This window comes from Elaeis guineensis, chromosome 11 (genome assembly GCF_000442705.2).
Source record: "Elaeis guineensis isolate ETL-2024a chromosome 11, EG11, whole genome shotgun sequence".
In the NCBI taxonomy this organism is placed as follows: domain Eukaryota; kingdom Viridiplantae; phylum Streptophyta; class Magnoliopsida; order Arecales; family Arecaceae; genus Elaeis; species Elaeis guineensis.
In genome coordinates this window covers 113,748,834-113,769,326 of record NC_026003.2, presented here as the reverse complement: position 1 = coordinate 113,769,326, position 20,493 = coordinate 113,748,834, and positions in this window count along the sequence as shown.

Genomic DNA, 20,493 nt, shown 5'->3' with positions numbered 1-20,493 from the left:
ACCCCCATGGTCTCCCTCGCGGCAAGCTCAGTCTTTACATTGAACTCATATCAGTGACATTGAAATTTTGTTATCCCCTCTATTTTGAAAAATGAATGAATGACTTATTGAACCTACTTTTAACAGTTACATCTCAAAAAATCACTTCACTTTGTTTACCCAATTCAAATCTAAATAGGCCAGGCACCCCCATCCCAATCAATTTACATCTTGCTAAATCTTATGATGGCCTCCTTAAAGATTTCAAGCAGAAACCACGCTAGAATCTCCCTGTAAACCCAAGAGATGCACTCCAAGTACAACAAAAATTTCCCTTTCCCTCTGATGCAGGTGCAAAGGAGCTAGTTAAGACCTTCCATAAGAATCCATGCTTAAAGCACAGATAATCACCTCAGGTCAAGGAAAGATCCCAGAAGGCCTTAAACAAACCAAAAAAAAAAAACTGTACATGCATATGGCGTGGCAATAGTTAATTTGAAAAAAAAAAAAAAAATTCAATCACAATAAAACATTTTTGGTAAAACTCCCCAGAATCTATCATTAGAGAAAAATCAATCCAAATATAAATCCTGCCATATCGAAAATCCTTGGACCATAATTGGGAGGGAAAAAAGAAGATATCTGCATTACAGAAAAATCTACCTTTCTCTTGATCTTTTGCCCCTTTTTATTGGCTTCTGAGATATGGTTTAAAAGCTTATATGGAAAAAAAGAGGGGTCAGAAATACTACACTAGCCCTAAAAAGTATTCTTCCATGTTGCACTTTTATATATTACTTTTGTAAGGATCTTGTAAATCACAAAGATCATGATCAGATACGATTAGGATGCCTGCTTTTAGCAACGATCGGAGTCCTGAGCCCTATAGAATAACCTCACGTATTGGCCCTTTGAAATGAATGAAGTTCACTTTTCCACTCTTAAGCTCTATATTGTAAGTCAAGTCTGTTGTTGTTTCTTCCTTTTATATTGTCAGGGAAATTTTGAAATCTTGCTTATCAAGAAGGTCACTTTCTGCATTAGTATCCTTCATTTGTCCTAGCATCTATCACTTTCATTCCCTTTCATCACAACTTTGTTAAATAAAACAGACAATAAGTTAACATCATCGCCACAAGATTCTCCACTCTTATATCGGATTCTAAACTTTTCAAATCACTGCAGTTACAGTTCTCATTCATCATTTATAATGACCCAAAAAAACAACATGCTTTGAGAGTTTGTTGCGAGTGTGACAATAAATTAGTAGTTATTCCACTTTAAAAGAAAAAAATCTGCAGCCTTTTTGCCGAAATTTTTTAGATTTGTAACTCCATTGGTACTTCTCATATTTTCTTTTGTATTTTCAATTTTTGACCTCCAATATTTTCCTGACATTCTCCTATATCTACATCAAATTGTGAATTTGGTCTAGTCATATCAATCCCAAAGCCAAACCTCGATGGTATGTTTTATGCTCAGCACCTTGGATGCTACTGCATTCATATGTGAACTTTTAACATTAAAGCAGTCCTTCCTAACACACATTAAAACAATTAGTGTGGATGATGCCACGTAGTAGATTGCAGTTCACCATCCTAAAAAACAAGATTTCTCAGAAGCAGTCCTTTATGCTAAACAAGAAAGGGGAGAAAAGTCTGCTGCTTAGTTGCTTAGTATTACCTTGAGAAAAATTTTATTCATTTTATGAGCTAAGCCATGAGATTTTGGACGAACTCATAATTCTTCATAGGGAAATAAAACAGTTGTGTTTATCAGATATAATATCTGTGAAGGTAGAAGAAACAAAATTAGGAACCTAATGTTCTGATAGGGTTAAATACAAATTTCTTTATATGTTCTTCAAGATGATTACAGACAGATGGTTTCATGAAAAATTTGTGTATCTCTCAGCTTTATGTTAGACTTTGGCCATGGAATTCTGATATACAGTTATATGATATCTTTTCAGCAAATTTTAGTGGCCCTATTCACAACTGACAAATAGATTTATGTCTTAATTCACAACTTTACATCAATGCATCTATATGAAAGAATGAAAAAATGCTTTTTATGTTGTGGGATAAGAAGCCTTGGTATCTCAATGTTCATCAATATGCATAGGCAACTTATATGGTTATATCTGCACTTGATAACACATTAAAATTGAACAGAATTAACCAGAAGCAGGATGTCAAAGAGCTTCTAAGAATTAACTACCTGGCTGGGTGTATGTACAGGCACACAATTGTAACTAACATTTCTGAACCATGATAAATGATATAAAACTAAATTAATTCTGTGCACTAGCAATTTGTTGTCAGCAATTATCCAAGAAAAGAGATTAAAACAGGTTGAAAGCTTCCTGTTGCCAACGGCAGCATTCTCTTTAGGCTTCCACTTCCTCAGAAAATTTGTGTTCAGCATCTCTAAAAGCTGCCTTTGCAGGCTTTAAAACCAACATAAAGGGAATATAGGCATGGAAAAAGTAAGTTATGAAGTGGTAGCCCAGATTGCAGTATGTTAATAACAATACCATTTTATCATAAGATATATTAAAGGGATGCTTGGTTCACGACTGGAATAGAAATTAGAATGGGAATCGGAATAGATTGAAATCAGAATCGGAATGCCCAAATCTCCCGAAGCATTTGGTTCGTGATCAGAATCAGAAGGGGAATGAAACTTGAATTCATAGGAGAGAGTGGGGATTGAGGGAGTGCTTGGTTGGGGGGAGTGGAGGTCTGGAATAGGAATAGGAATGAGTAACTCCCATTCCAACCATTTGGTTGGGAAAAGTTCTATTCCAATTCCGATTTCGGAGTGGAATGGGAATGGCCCAATCTACATAGAACTCAGTCCCTACTCTCCTTTATGAATTCAAATTTTCATTCTAATTTCGATTTCGATTCCAGTCACGAACCAAGCTCTCCGGAGGATTTGGCCATTCCGATTCCGATTCCAAGCCATTTCAATTTCGATTCCGTTCGCCAACCAAGCACCCCCTGAGTTCTAGGTAGATTGGGCCATTTTCATTCCATCCCGGAGTCGGAATGGGACTCCTCTCAACCAAATGGTTGGAATGGGAGTCACTCATTCCCATTCCGATTTCGGACGCCCACTCCCCCCAACCAAGCACCTCCCAAAGTTAATGTCAATTGAATTTCCACTTTAATCCCTATTCTATTTAATGGAAATTTTGTTTTCCAGTACAATCAGTTTTTAGATTAATGAGTAGATATATGCATACTGATACAAGATAAAGTGTCATGTCATAATCAATATTAGATAATAGTATAATACAACAACAGAAATACTTAATTCAAGTTTTATATGTGATGAAGTATAATGGCTAAAATAAATTTAAGTTGATAGTAGTTGTAAAAGCCACATTCTGAAGACTGCTAAATCACAATAAGGATTTCCCTGCATAAATATTTCAACAAAAAAGACAGAAAGGAAATCTAACCATCATTTTAGATAATGTCCGAGAAGGTTTTGTTTCAAAGGCAAGTCCTAACAAAAACTGAATAGGAAGAGGGGCCTCCAGACATCCCACATGAGTTTTTCAAGATCACTTCATCTATGACAATTATAAAGTTGACATTCTTTTAAACAAGCTACAGTATAAACAAAATTTACTTATTTGCATAGGTAAAAGTATAGAAGAAGGTTTCTAAAACTTTGCAGAATCAAGGTATACAGTATAGTAACAATTTACAAAGGATAAGACTCAGCAATTTTAACATTCCAAAGGAAAAAGAATATCCATGAAGTTGCAGATCACTGATAATGTAAAAGCCAAATTAGAATAGCAAAAGCACCAATACATATGGATGACAACTACTGAAACAATGCTATAAAATAATATGCATAGAAAGAATATCAGACACAGCAATTAAATGAAGGAATATCCAGTACTCTGTTGTCTTTAGTGCACGGATCGAAGAAACGTAGAGCTTTCTGGAACCGTTTTCTAGTGGATTGTAGTTTGTTTTAAATTTCTTAACTTGATAAGATAATTCTTGGTTGGCTAACCATTTGCTTTCGAATTACAGGAAGAACTTAACTTTATAAAAATTTCAAGCATGACCAGTGCAAAAATAATTATAATTTTGCTGTAGCTTGGGTTGAGGAAGTTATAGAGTTGCATAATAATTGAAAATAATTTAGTTATCTATTTAGGACCCTTCTTATCAACGAACTTGGTTACTTGATGGCAGCTTTCAGCATAAGTATTGTTTAAGAAAAGCATTTTCACCTACCTCTTTTTGCTATTCATTCTTTCTCCAAAAAGGACTGGAAATCCACTTCTTATAACTCTCCTAACAACTCTCTGATCTAAAACCAAAAGCTCATATTCCTTTTTCTCTTATCATCCACATACATTGAATGGAAAGAAAGGTACTTGATGGGAATCTGTAGTGCCTGTAGATGCCTCCACCTTTTTCCCCTTGGGTAGGTTCATGTGCTTTTTTTTTTTTTTTGCTCTTTTTTTTTTTTCCTACTGATGAATTTTGTTATGCCTTAAGTCACATCAATTTGGTAGTGAAGCAAATTATAGTTTTTCTGGAGGCTTTTCTTTTATCTGTTTTCAAATACTCAAAAGGACTCAAGTGCGCAAGCGAGTTGAGGAACTCCAGGGCAAGGGAACAAGTTTTACCAACTGGAAGTTACTGGCGTATGAAAAATAAATAAGTTGTAAGACATGTATGCCCAATGATGGGCTTAAAGAAAATAAAAATTAGAGAAGTGGGTGGTTTTTAAACTGCCCACACAAGAAAGTGGTGGGTGGTTACTAAACCACCCACAAACCTATAACTCCCGTACAAAAGAGAGGAGTTTGATTTGAGGTAGATCTCTCTGAGACTCTAATTTCTCTAAGACTCCTAAAAACTATATACAAGAGAAAAGCAATGTTACTTCTCTCCCCAACACCAAGAGGAGCAACAAGTGATTAAGAGGCAATTCAGGCTATGATAATTATTTTCTTTCCATTTTGTCATCGAAAATATGACCAGAACACCAAGAAAAATGATATTTAATCCATCAAGGTGATTTTCCCAAACCTAGTGGTTTGGACCTACAAGAGGTAAATTAATTTTCACTGCAATTCTCTAGTTTCTACATTACTAATAAATAAATAAAACTTATACTTTAGGAACAATAGATTTTATTCTATTTTGTATGCTTATAACCAAAAAAAACAGTTAACATTAGTAAGGTCTTCACAAACTGATGGTTGTTTTATAACTTCAAAATGTAAGTAGTTTAGAGCTTTAGTCAAATAATTACAAACTTGATTTTGGATAGTGTTATGGGGATTACTGGCTTCCAGATCCAACCTCTCTTCCTCGGATCGCAACTGAGCACCCGTTGGTGACTTGGCTGAGCAAAACTACCTCTAATACTAGAGGGAGAGCTAGGCACCCGTGACAAGGCGGCACTACGATATTAGCCTTCGTCCAATCTTCAGCTCGATCGGGACCCAGCCGACAACAAGAGACAACATTCAACGGATGGCATGTGCATTGGTACACCAGGGGCAAGATCTTGGTTCTATCCCGCCCTCAGGTCATCGGCCTACCCGATTATGCAGGTGGTTCTGGAGATCTCTTAGCAACTTTCAGAGCATGGGCACAACCTGCGACTAATACCCGTGATTAATAAATCTAGTTTGCAAGCACGACTAGCCACCAGCACCCATGACTAACAACTCTGATCACAGGTTACTGGGTGAATCCCAACAGCCTGTCAGAACATGGCCTCATAGGTCCTAACGGCCTACTAGACTCCAGCGTAACAGCCTATGGCTCTATCTCTATAGAAAAGATGTAATAAGGGGATCCTCAAGAGAAAAGGGCTCAATTCTCCAAGGCTAATACTTCGCTCTTAACCTCTACTTTCTTCCTTTATTTGTTCTCTGAACTCTAGCTAACTTAAGCATCGGAGGATTCCTATTGGACACACGTCGGTGAGAGGACTTTCTTTGCAGGTCCGCCGGCTGTAGTAAACAATCCACACCCATCAGAGCGTCCAACCCACCTCCCAACGCAAAGCCACTAGAGTTTGGCGGCAACAGGAAGAAATGTAGTTAGTGTATATCCAGGCATTCTTTCTTGGAGAAAAATCAGCGTCAAGAATTTGAATATTGACAACTTGCTGAAGTGAAGAGCCCTTGGTTCATGAGGATTATACTGTAAAGTGATTAACGTAAAGACCTACAAATTTTTGGGTTCGGTGGCTTTAAAATATATTGTCGCATCAATTATTGATTGAAGAGCACATTCTTCCATATTAATTAGGCTTTTCTATATTCTGCTCTCTTCACCAAAATGGGTTGGTGCTCCAACTCCAAGTGCATGACTCACCAATGTCAAATTAGAAAATGAATCTGTTGTTCTTTTCCTCCTTCAGCATGACCCATATGCCATTTTGGTTGCTTCTTTATTTAGAGCTCGTCCACTTTACAACACATCCTTTTCGCCCTCTTGAATTCCAATTTCTTCACAACTGCTCCTCTTTGTTCAAGACTACAGTGGGTGAAACAACTGCCCCCAGAAGAACGGCAATGCTTCTCCAATAAGAATATATAACCAAAAAACAACATAAAAAAAAATGGCACTAGTAAGTGAAGAACAATTTTGCAAAGGAAAGGATATCTCATATAGAAGACTCTCGCTGATAACAGCTAAGTTCTGTTCTTTTAAATGGCCAAAATACCTTCTTGTGTGTGTGTGTGAACCGGAAGACTCGTACGGGATGCGTACAAGTGCATCCTCTAAAATAAGGCGTAGAGAAAATCGTGAACCTATTTAAAAATTGAATCCCCCACGCAACCAACACAAAGCATCACGGCATCACAGATGTTGATGCTGGTGCCGCAACAAATGGAGGAGGAGTTACCTTGAGGCCGGGAGTATCGCCTTTGGCGACTTGATTCCTGGCAATGTGGAAGCCATGACTTCTTCCCGCCGAAAGTTGAATCGAGATGCCAGAAGATCAGTGAAGAAGGGGACCTGGAGAGAGCAAGGAGGAAGAGTGGAGTCAGAATGGCGGCGGATGCGAGCAAGTAGTCGAGGATAGAGGTGAGAAGGGGGAGTTGTTGCTTGTTGGATCCTTCGGATTAGAAATGGGATTTGTGGTATTACTGGGATCTATTTGGGTAATCCAGCAGGGTTGGTGTATTTAGGATTACTTGCATTACTTGAGCAGGCTACTTAAATAAAAAAGACCTCAAGTTTTTTTTTTTTCTTTTTCTTAAAAAAAAAAAAGAAAATCTACAGACCAAGGTCCGTAAGGTAGGATTTAGATGGAAAGTTAAGCGTGCTCTTAAAAAATAAGTGCTGTGTGGGGCAATAGTTCGAATTCCAGCTCATATCAACTAAATCTTTTTTAATTTATTATCACAAGGAGAGGAAAAAAAAAAGGACTTATTGAGGGTTTTCTTGCTCTTCCCATGGAGTCCAGGCCAGTCCACTTTAAGGGCCTATTTTATTGAGAATAATTTGATATGAAAAAATGAATCGCATGTCAAATTATCATATTTGATATAAAAAATGAAAGAAAGAGATGGTAAAAAAATTAGTGGGTTCTATGTTTATTTTTCATAAAAAGAAGATAAAATAAATGCCATGGAAGGATTGGTATTTGGTAAATTTTCTAATGGTGGTAATCTATACTTGATAAAAATATCCTCAGTAAAGCTACATACGTAATCATTAAATTTATTTTGATATTTTTTCAAATTCATTCAATCAAGAACTTTTGTAAAAAAATTAAGATGAAAATGATATTATACAAAGGGCTATATGATTATAGATATTATATTAAAATTGATGGAGATGTTAATGCTATTTTGATATTAAAAAATTATTTTATATTAAAGAGTATTTTTTGTAAATTTTATCATATTTTTATATAAAATTTTCTCTAATTAAATGTAGTAATCTTTTGTCAATACCATCTGTCGAAGTAATTTTTCTACCACCTAAATGTGATAAAAATTATTTTTCTCTGCAATCATTTTTTCAGATAAATAATTTTCAAGAATCATTAGATTACCCTGTAATCTGATATACCTTAACCAAACGAATCCTAAAGACATTCATTCCAATGAATCCTATAAATATAAGCTTAGCTTGATCAATGTCGATTTTCTTTCCTTTTTGTAGTCTTATGAATCCCACTAGGTTGTATAGCATTATCCAAAAAAGTTCTTGGAAGTATTGGGGGATGAGTGAGGGTAAAGCTGGTGGAGGTGTAGCCGAGTCCAATCTTAAATAGTGAATTAGTGACTTATACTCTCATGACCCAATTCGACCTAACTTGGAGGGCAGCAAGCCAATGGACTTCATTGCCAATCTTCTACTTTTCTATCTTCCCACTTTGGAATGTTGATTTTCCTCGAAGATTGATGGCTTCCATTATTGCCAATATTTTTTTATTTTTTTTTGTTTATTTTTTCAATCGGAGTTGTTGATACGTTTGGTTGTACCTTTGTGTGTATTTAATTGAGGGCTCATCCTCTTGCTTAACTGAAGTGAAACCATGCAACTGCTATATTCAAAAAAAATATAAAATCCTTGTGTTACACAATTTTATACTTACCTTGGGATCATTGTGTGTTCTCTTTCAATAACATAAAAGTCCCCATGATCAGTCTTGCAAGCATAAAAGTAGAAGTGAAATTACTAAGTATTGTTTCTCATTCAGTTTAGCTTAAAAGACAAGCCAATCTAAATTCCATCTAAGTAGCATTAATTTTATGCATGTGGTTATATCATAATAACAAGTATTTATTGACCTAGCTAAATTTGAACTTCAATCAGCATATAGATATTAGAATAAAATGTAGATCATTAAAAGCTTATGATCCATTCCAACCCACATGAATGCTACTGATTGTGCCTTCATGAGATCCTAGTTGGTCAAACTGCCCTCCCCTGATAATGCTAAAAAGAAAAAAAGCTTACGGTTGGACAGTGGCGTCCATCTAAGAGAGAGTAGCTATCACTATGTCAGTTGACTTGTGCCATATGTATTCTATATTTCTGACAGATCCAAGTATAATGAACATAGTTTGTAAAGGCGAAACTCAGTTGTACAACCAACTTTACCTAACCAACTTTATTGCTCCATTTATGAAGTATGCTGATACCTCGGCTAACCCTCTTAACATGAATTTTGTCAACTTGTCTCTCCTAATTCATTTTATTACTTTAATTTTTGAAATTATTATTTTATTCCGATTATAATAGATACTTAATATTTTCATCTTGCTACTTTCGATATTGTTGAGATAATTCAGTCTGCTTCCCCAATTCACAGTCAGTTTATCAGATATCTACTGATTACAGGCGACAAACTATCAAAGCTACGTTACAAAATGAGTTTCACCTCAATTACAACACATTATCCGACTTTCAATAGGTCTAATAATCACAGACCACCGACTATCAATCAGTAGGCCGACCAACAGTCGGCTATTCTCAACCTTCTTGGCAAACACTTCAATTATGACGATTCAACCAACTTAATAACCAATGACTATCGATATATCAGAGTTACCGATTGATGGTCATTCGAATTTCTACAATTGTCAACATACGTCGACACATTCGGACTATCGATGTATAGTTGATATACTGAAAATCGTCAGTGCAGAAAGCACATAACAGTGACATACCATGATCAGTAGTGAGTATAACCATCCATCCCATGATCATATAATACCAAAATAAGTGGAACCCATGTGTCTAACCGTTACAAATGATTATGAACAACTCATCTATGAGAGGAGGTAAATGAATAGTATTGTAAGATATTTTTGAGCTGAGACTCTACCTCTCTGAAAATTTTTATCTGCTATTCACCACTCTCCACTGACTTAAGTATCGGAGGATCTCCACCGGATACGATTTCGATCGGTGTAGACTTCTGTTGTAGGTGTTCTTCTCCAGCAATGAACGTAACAGGAGATTGGTCGTAACAGACTGGCATGTCAGGTAGGAGAAAATAATCAGAAATCATGACAAAAATCAGAGCTCAAAATAATTTTACAGGATCCACAAGACAATCTTTCCGCCAGAAATATCTTCCTCCTTCACTTCCAATGATAGAGCCCAGCTCTTTGCATCCTGTAATCACTATAGACATGCAAATTGCTACTTTAATGCAGCAAATGAAGGTATTGATAGAGGCAGTACACAGCCTCCAACAACAACAAATACAACAGCACAGCAACCACTGGCGGAGGAGCCGATGGTGTATTCAGTGCCATCCAAGCACAGCCACCATCTTCTACGATAATCACTTTCTCTATTTCCAAAGCAACGACCATCTCGATATTCTCATCGTATTGAACCACCACTTTCTCGGCATTCTCATCATGCCACTCACCATTTGCGGCGATCTCCTTCTTCCCGTATACATAGCATCAAAAAGGGGAAGAAGCTGCGTGCATCTTCTACTTCTCCATCCTCGAGTTCTTCAGGGGACTCTATTCCCGGATTTTTCTAGCAACAGCGACTCGACGACTACGAGCACAAGTTCAAAGAGATCGACCGCCAACTCGCCCAACTCTAAGTAAAAGATTGGAAGTCCTCCAACGACCTCAACTTCCACATTTCTCAACCTCTCTCTCAGCGTATCTTGAATGAGCCGATCCTATTCTGATTCAAGATGCCACAGATGGAGCTATATGACAGCTCCACCAATCTGATTGATCATCTGGAGAGTTACAAGGCTCTCATGATGATTTAGGGGGCGATTGATGCCCTCCTATGCATTGTCTTTCCGACTACCATTTGGAAGGCTACTCGAGCCTGATATTCTGAACTCCAATCGAGAAGCATAAATTCTTTTAAGCAGCTTGAACATTCGTTCGTGGCCTATTTTAGCACTAACTGAAATATGCCATAAATATCAGACAGTCTCTTCTCCATTAAGCAAGGTGAGACAGAGGCATTGAGAGATTTCGTGGCTCACTTTAACACGGCTACACTTGAGATCAGAGATCTCAATGAAGATATGGCTATCTCGACCATGAAAAAAGATCCGAGGGGATCTAAATTTACTTATTATCTGGATAAAACTCTCCCTTAGACCTATGCTGAACTTCTGGAGCGTGCATACAAATATATTCACACAGACGAAGATGCTTCTGATCGACGTCAGATAGAAGGAAAAGATCAAAAAAAAAAGCAAAAGAAAGGTGGAACTCCGATCGAATCAAGTCGGTCAACAACCAATAAAGGAGCTTCACCCCACTGATGGAGTCCAAAGCCGAATAGTTACGATAGCAAGTATGACTTTTATATTTCTTTTTCTGCTCTTTGTGTGCAGATCTTAATGGAGATCGAGGGAGAGGAGTATCTTCGAGATCTCTGACCGATAAAAACACCATCGAAGAGCCACGATAAGAAGAAGTATTGTTGATTTTATCGTGATCACAGTTACGATATCGAACAATATATTCAGCTCAGAAATAAAATAGAGATCTTGATTCGACATGGCTATCTCAAAAATTTTGATGAGATCGTCCGACTCAACCTCCCACCGACTGACAACCTCAATCACAATCTGAGAAAATGATCAACAATCAACCAACGGTGAGAGTTATCAACATGATCTCTGGACAACCAAAAGATTGGGGTGGAACTTCTGAAGAAGAGTCGACAAAGAAGCGACGACTTGATAATGTAATCTCTTTCTCGAAAGATGATATTCAGGGAATACAGACTTTCCATGATGATGCTGTCGTCGTCTCAGTGACGATAGTAAATTATGATGTAAAAAAAATCCTAGTTGGTAATGAAAGTTTCATTAATATTCTTTTTTACTCGATTTTCTTTCGAATACGACTACCGACTGATCGACTCAGAAGAGTTTCAACATCATTAGTCAATTTTACTGGAGATACAGTTATTGTAGAAGAAGAAATTACTCTCCCACTAACTACAGGAATAAATCCATAATAAAGTATCGTTCTCTTAACATTCACGATCATCCAAGTACTTTCGGCTTATAATATCATACTTGGACGATCAAGACTCAATGTCTTGAGAGCGGTAGTATCAACATTCCACTTATTGATCCGATTTTCGACAAAAAATGAAGTTGACAAAATACGTGGAGATCAACAACTTGCCCGATATTGCTTTATGATCTTTGCAAAGAATACTTAACCTAAAGACTCTTTATCGATCGATAAACTGGACAAGAGAGAAAATAAATAAAGGGATGAACTAGCCGATTAACTGATTTCCATCCCATTAAAAGAAGATGTTCTTGAAAAGACTGTCCAAATTGGATCGCTACTATCTAATTCGGAGCGAAAATAACTGGTGAATCTACTAAGAGCAAATACTGATATTTTTGCTTAATCGACAATCGATATGTCAGGGATTCCTCCAAAAGTAATAACTCACCAGTTAAATACTAATCCTAAAGTTAGACCAGTGAGGCAGAAGAAAAGATCTTTTGCTCCTAAAAGGTAGAAGGTCATCGATGAAAAAGTTGATAAGCTCCTCGCAGCTGGCTTCATAAAAAAAGCTAATTATCTAAATTGGCTCGCTAATGTAGTGACGGTGAAAAAGTCAATAAAAAATAGAGATTCTGTATCGACTACATCAATTTAAATGAAGCTTGTCCGAAAGATAGCTTTTCTTTACTAAAAATCGACCAACTAGTTAATGTGACTTTGGAACATCAATTTTTGAGCTTTATGGATGCCTTTGTGGACTATAACTAAATTCGGATGGCATCCGAAGATGAGAAGCATACTACCTTTATAACCGATAAAGACATCTAGTGCTATAAAGTGATGTCATTCGGTTTAAAGAATACCGGAGCAACTTACCAACGGCTAGTTGATAGACTGTTTAAGATATAAATTGGATGCAATATGAAAGTCTACGTTGATGATATGCTGGTGAAAAGTTTCAAAATATCTAATCATGTTCGAGACTTAGAAGGAGCCTTCGATATACTTCGACGACATAAAATGAAATTGAATCTGACTAAATGTGCATTCGGACTGACTGTCAAGAAATTTTTTGGATTTCTTATATCGCAATGAGGAATCAAAGCTAATCTCAAAAAAATAAAGGCTATCATTAATATGAAGCATCCAAGCTCTAAGAAAGAGATACAATAATTCAATGGAAGAATCGTCGCACTCAGCTGATTCATTTCAAAGTCGGTAGAAAAGTATCTATATTTTTTCAAGACTTTATGACAAGCGAAAGACTTTTCATGATCAGATGAGTGTCGACAATCCTTCGAAGATTTAAAAAAATATTTGACATCCCCACTATTACTCACAAAATTGAATGTGAGAGAAATATTATATCTCTATCTAGCGACCTCGATAGAGGCGGTCAGTTCGGTACTTATCCAGGAGGATAAAAATCAAATTCAACGGTCGATCTATTATATCAGTAAAGTACTCCACAATATCAAAGTACGATACTCAAGAACGAAAAAGATGATTTATGCTCTAATCATATCGGCACAACGACTTCAACTATATTTTCAGACATATCCAATAGTTGTCTTGACAGATCAATCATTGAAGGCAATATTATACTGATTTGATACTTCTGATCAAATGGAGAAGTGGGCAATAAAACTCAGTGAGTTTAATATTCAATATCGTCCACGACCCTCAATGAAAGTATGAATTTTAGTCGATTTTGTTGTCGAGTGCACTATATCCGATGATAATCCTGAAGATAAATTTGACTACAAATCAAAGCAAATTGAAACCTCCAAGGTCGACTTATCATCGGTATAGATGCTACATGTTGATGGAGCATCCAATGCACAAGATAGTGGAGCTAGCCTGATTCTTACTAATTCTGAAGAGATCGTGATTGAGTATGTCCTTCGATTTAATTTTAAAGTCTCAAATAACCAAGCCAAGTGTGAAGCACTTTTAGCTGGCTTGAAAATTATCAAAGAACTTGACATAGATAACTTGAAGGTCTTCACCAACTCACAACTGATCACCAGATAGGTCAAGGGTGAGTTTGAAGTCCGAGATCTCATTATGATGAAGTACCTTCAGAAAGTGAAAGATCTTACATCAATCTTGAAATATTTTGGGATCTCTCACATCCCAAAAGCAGAGAATGCTCGAGCTGATGCACTTTCTCGATTTGCAACTACTTCATTCAACTTGCTCGACTGAACGTTCATTGAATATCTTGAACAACCGAGTATTGATAAAGTTGATGAAGTACTACAAATCAGTGATGAACCAAGTTGGATGGATCCGATCATCCAATACTTGATTGATGAAATTTTATCTAGAGATCCTTTAGAGGCCAAATGGCTAATGTGGACAGCCTCATAATATATTCTGATGAATGGACAACTCTACAAGAAGTCGTTCTCCTTTCTCTTACTAAAGTTCTTGAAACCTACAGACACCGACTATGCACTCCGAAAAGTTCACGAAGAGATTTGTGAAAATTACTTGAGAGGTAAATCATTAACTTATAATATCTTGCGACAAAGATATTATTGGCCCACTATGAAGAAAGATGCAGCTGAACTTATCCAAAGATGTGAACCATGTCAAAAGTATACCAATATTCAATATCAGCTAGCCTACCAAGTGACATCAATCATTGCACCATGGCCCTTCATGCAATAGAGAATCAACATACTCGATCCCTTTTCTCCGATATTTGATCTGAGAAAATTTATAGTGGTTGCCATTGATTACTTCATCAAATGGATGGAAGCCGAACTTTTGGCACAAATCATTGAAAGTAAGATGGAAGACTTTATTCAAAAATCAATCATATATAAATATGATTTACCACACACCATTATTACCGACAATGGATGATAATTTGACAATCAAAATTTTAAAAAATTTTGAATGAAATTTTATATTACGCACAAACTCACTTCAGTTGGCCATCCACAATCTAACGATGAAGTGAAAGTGATAAACCAAACGATTCTATATGGTCTCAAGATCATATTGAATGAAGCTAAAAGTCTCTGGGTGAAAGAATTATATTCGATCTTGTGGGCATATCAAACAACTCCTCGCATACCAACAAAAGAATCATCATTCAACTTGGCCTATGGAATAGATACAATAATCTCACTCGAGATCGAATTGCCATCAGCGAGAGATGAACAATATAATGAATCGAGTAATTCTGAATGTCAGAGAGCTGATCTAGACTTATTCTTAGAAATTCGACAATAAGCTTAAGTTCGGATGGTAGCATATCGACAGAGAGTAACCTAGTATTATAATACAAAGGTCAAGTCGAAGGTCTTCCATCTAGGAGATTTGATCTTAAGGAAGATAGAAGTTTCAAATCTCTAGATCAAAAAAAATTCTCTCTAAACTGAGAAGGACCTTACAAGGTGACCAAAATACTTCTGCCGAATGTGTATCGACTAGAAACTCTCGATGGAGTGACTATTTTTTGGACTTGAAATGTCGATAATCTGAAAATATACTATCAATAAAGTTGTTCACATGTATGACATATTTGAAATAAAATATCGAGATTCTGGATCTTCTTGAAATACTCAGTTATCTACAAATTATCTACAAAAATAGAATTAGACCGATAAATAGTCGATTAGCTTGTACCAACTACATCTCGATTTTTCACTGTAGAAATTGACTCAGATCAAATGACCACTCATGCCAACTTGACTTTAGCTAAACAGAATATTATACCGACTCGACTCTGATCGAGTAAAAAGTATACTGACTTGACTTTGATTAGTCGAAGGATATTTGACTTACCATCGTTTATCAAATACTTAAAAAATTTATCTAAAAATTAAATCGATCGATACCCGACTAGCAGGTAAATTCTACTACGACTATTGATCGACATTCAACACACCGACTGATAATCAGTAATTCGACTGATATTCCAATATCAACAACACATTGAGATTGAAAAGAGATTTCATACTTGAAATTTTTTTTTTATTCATTAGAAAAAGAATCACAAAATGGGACCTAAGGTCCAATTACAAAAATTGGACTATTGTTCGATTACAAAAAAAAAGAGATTATACCGATCACCAGTCAGCTTCTTCTTCAACTATGTTGGTAGCCACCGCGGCTTCGATTTCATGGCCCTCGGTAATAGTTGACTTCGGTACAACTTCAACAATAACTGGAGTAGATTCTGATGCAGTCGGTGCAGCTCCTTCGGTTGGTGTAGTCTCCTTGACAGTCTCTTCAGTAGCCTCTTCTCTCGAACTAAGGACAACGATGCTACTCAGATCCAAGTCCAGATACAATCTTTTGACTGCATCCCTGCCGTCCTTGTATCTGATGCAATAGAAGATGAATCCGCCATCAAGATTTCATCTTTGAAGTCCTGTGATTCTTTGAAATCCTAGATAGCCCGACCTAAAGCATTCTTCGCCGACTCTTCTTCCTCTCTAGCAGAAGCTAACTCTGTATCGACCAGTGTCAACTTTTCCTCAGTGGCCTGATGCCATCCCCGTTCTTTCTCCAGCTCCTCAATGCAGCCATCCCGTTCCCTCCGGAGCCAATTGATCGTATACTTTTTGCTCTTAATTTGGGACTCTAGGGATTTGATATTCTAGTGAGCCGATCCTAATTCGACTCTGGTCGACTCCAATTCAGTCTTGCATGGGAGATTTCCTCTTGAAGCTCCTCCCACTCAACTATTGCTTTCTTCCTTTCAATTACCGTCTGGAGTTGTTCGACGGTAGCGGCTTTCTCGATATTCATTGCTGTGGCTTTGTCCATCCATGCTCGGTGAATCTCGATAATTTTTTGATATCCGCTCTCCAATGCATACATGTCATGTGCTAGCTGAAATGAAAAGAAAGCAAGTCAGATCCAAGTCAAAAAAAAAAAAAGAAAGTATCGTCAACTTATGCCAAGTATCATCGAGTAAAAAGAAAAAAATATCTCGAACATGGTTCAATTTTTTTTATTCTTCCTATCAGTCAGAAGAAGAGCAACCTCGATAAGCCGCTTGGCTAATTTTGGATTGGCCAAGGCTAACTCACCGATAGAAATTCGGATGTCAAAAAGAGTGGAGAAGCCTGTTGACGATCCATCGTCAGCAGAGATGGTCGGTGCCTTTCCCCGTTCCCTAATTGGTGGTTGTTCGCTCGAAGCCACCATGAAATCAGAAGTTGATGGTGCTTGAGACTGCATTGGCCCAGTTGAAGGCACCATAGGAATGGTCGGCACGACAGTAGATAGTTCTGGTTCGATCGTGACTGCAGACTCGACCTGACCTCCCATTGATGAAATCAGGATTGGTGTTGTCTCGGCTACAACCGGCATGATGGCCGCGGCATCACCATCTCTTCTCGATTCTACTCTGATCGGTGGCACATCGGACGGAGGAAGCACTGTTGGAGCTGATAATGCGATGATCGGCTCAGCATCGAGAATCACCACCGATGGAGTGTCGGTCTCCTTTACCGGTACCGACTTCGAACCAACCCAACTTTTCTTTGTCATTCAGGATGGTGTCCGGCACCGATCGCTTCCCTCTTCTTAGCAGCATGTTGGCGAACATCGACCATCGAGATTCGCACTATTGAATGCATAACTGCAATCAAAAGGCAAAAAAGATTTAGTTACAGAGTTCAAGAATAAATGAAAAATAAAATGAGTGACTGACTAAAGTATACCTAAAGAGGTCATCGAACTAAGTCCGACATCATAGAGAGCTTGCTCCATCATTAGCTCTCGCTATGCAGGGACTTTCATGTCCTTTAGTCAGAGAAAGTCCTCTCGATCGATAATGTCGACTCGACTATTTTCGTTGGGACTTGCTCTCGGATTTCTCCAGGATGAAAGAAAGTCCTAGGATGATGAAGAAGAAATAAAAAAAAATTAGTTCTTCCACCCATGAATAGATGATGGAAGATCAGAAATAAAAGATAAATCCTTTCTCGGGTTAAAGAACCACCAACCCTTTGCTTTCGGGTGGAGACGAAGGACGACGAAGGCATGAAAAAGCGAAGGCCGAGGGTTGGTTGGGATCAGACGACACAACAAAGCAAAACTGATAATTAGTCGAATGGAGTTCGGAGATAATTGAGCAGGACAGAGACAATAATAGTCAAAGAAATTTCAAACAAACTTCAGAATCGGAAAGCGAAAATTGGCCCGAAGGTCTTCTACATAAAATGCTATCTGATCCGAAGGAGGAGAGCTCACCCGCTATCTGGATCAGGAGCAAAGAGTTGAAATTGCTCCGAGATACGATATTATTTTCGGAGTCGATCGCATTGGATTTGGATAAGGAAGAAGCTTCCACCTTTGGATCCGAAAGAGAATTGTCAATCAGATTTTTCGATCGATTATCTCAAGGAGTTTCATCTATTCTAACCTTCCTCTTATCTTTTCTACCCCTACTTGCCATTGAAAGGTGGTAAAGAGAACCTAGAAAAAGAAGGGAGGAGGAAGGAAAATTCACTTTGGAGCTAGGGGATGATGTGAAGAATACAAATAGAACTTCTAAAAATCCTGAAGCTCTCGGCACCCAAGATGAAACTCTCTGTTGTTGCATAAGAAGATGACAAATGTAGAAACGTAAAATCCAAATGAAAAGTGATATTATATATATAGGACCCATCAATGGTCAGGATGAATTATTCAAATCAAGACTGCTTCAAATTTCGACACATGGCTACATCGAAACCGACCATAGATCGGATAGTTCGATGTACCTACCATCAGATCATGCCACCTTATCTCTATTTGCATGAACGGCTCAGAGCCAATGACACCTGGATGTGTGGTTGAAATTGACTAGTCAGAATCAAATCGATCGGATTCTTCAAACATCAAACCATCTTCTCGAATCGACATCCCAATGATGATCTCACGGACATCGAAACGACAAAATGACTGGAGACTCTTCATTTTTTTAAAAAAATCATTAATGTCTGCGGTCGAATCGGAGCTTGAGATAGCACATGACAACTTTTTTCATCCGATGTGCCAATTCACATATCAAGCCACCTTGGACTTAGGAGTGGGGGGCAACTGTTGGGATAATTCAGTCTGCTTCCTCGATTCACCATCAGCCTGTCGGATATCTATCGGTTGTAGATGATGAACCATTAAAGCTACATCACAGAATGAGTTTCGCCTTAATTATAATATATTATCCGACTTTCAATTAACTTGATAGCCACAAACCACCAACTATCAATCAGTAGGCCGACCAACAGTTGGCTATTCTCAATCTCCCTGGCAAACACTTCAACTACGATGACTCAACCAACTTAATGATCGATGACCATCGACATATCAGAGTTATCGATCGATGGTCATTTGAATTTCTACAATTACCAACATACAGTCGACACATTCGGACTATCGATGTATAGTTGGTATACTGAAAACCGCCAGCATAGAAAGTGTATAACGACCACATACTATGATCAGTAGTGAGTATAACTATCCATCCCATGATCATATAGTGCCAAAATGAGTGGGACCCACGTATCTAACCGTTACAAACGATTACCAATAACTCATCTATAAAAGAAAGTAAATGAACAGCATTGGTAAGATGCTTCTGGACTGAAACTGTGCCTCTCTAAAAATTTTTATCTGTTGTTCACCACTCCCGACTGACTTAAGCATTGGAGGATCTCCGTCGGATATAATTTTAGTCAGTGTGGACTTTTTTTGCAGGTGTTCTTCTCCGACAAAAGATGCAATAGGAGATTGACCACAACAGATATGTTTAAAAAAAAAAGACATCAATCAATCAAAAAAATAATTGTGGCATCAATGCAAAGCTTCAATGGTTGTGATCAAGCATTATCTTTGTAGCAACATTTGGTCATGACCTACGATGACTAATGAAAAATTTTTATGAGCAATCAAACACATATAAGAGCCCAATAATTTACCATAACAATGCCTTAGACAATGGTCGTCATCATCAACGTTGTTGTTTTTCTTCTCTTCTTTTAAAATTGATCTATTTTAAAAGTCTACTAAAGTCTTAGACTATAGTTGTTATGGTTGATTTTTTTCATTGTTATTTTTTTTTGCTTATTTTTTGATTTTTAGTGCATGTGCATGTACATTTGCATATACGAGAACTAAGATAAGAGAAAATCTAGTCAAAATCAAAGACTTTGGTGACTTAAATAATCAAGGTAACTTAAATAATCAAGGTAGTTATTATAGTTATTTGTTGGCCAACTTCATCAATTTATGCAATTTAATATCAATTTTTAATTTATATAAGTCTTTTTATGATTTTTTTTTGTTTCATTTGGAACATGGAAGGTGAAGGGACTGAAGATCTAATAAATAAGATTTATCATTTTATATAATTATTAATTTAATTATATTTTCATATGAGAACGGTATATGCTGTGAACTAGTTCAAAATTGGGGAAGTTGCCATTCATCTATACTGTCATGAATTAGGTAGCCATATCTTAAACATCCAGCAAGGAACCCAAGCTATTCTACCAAATGAGATGGTAGTTTAGCAG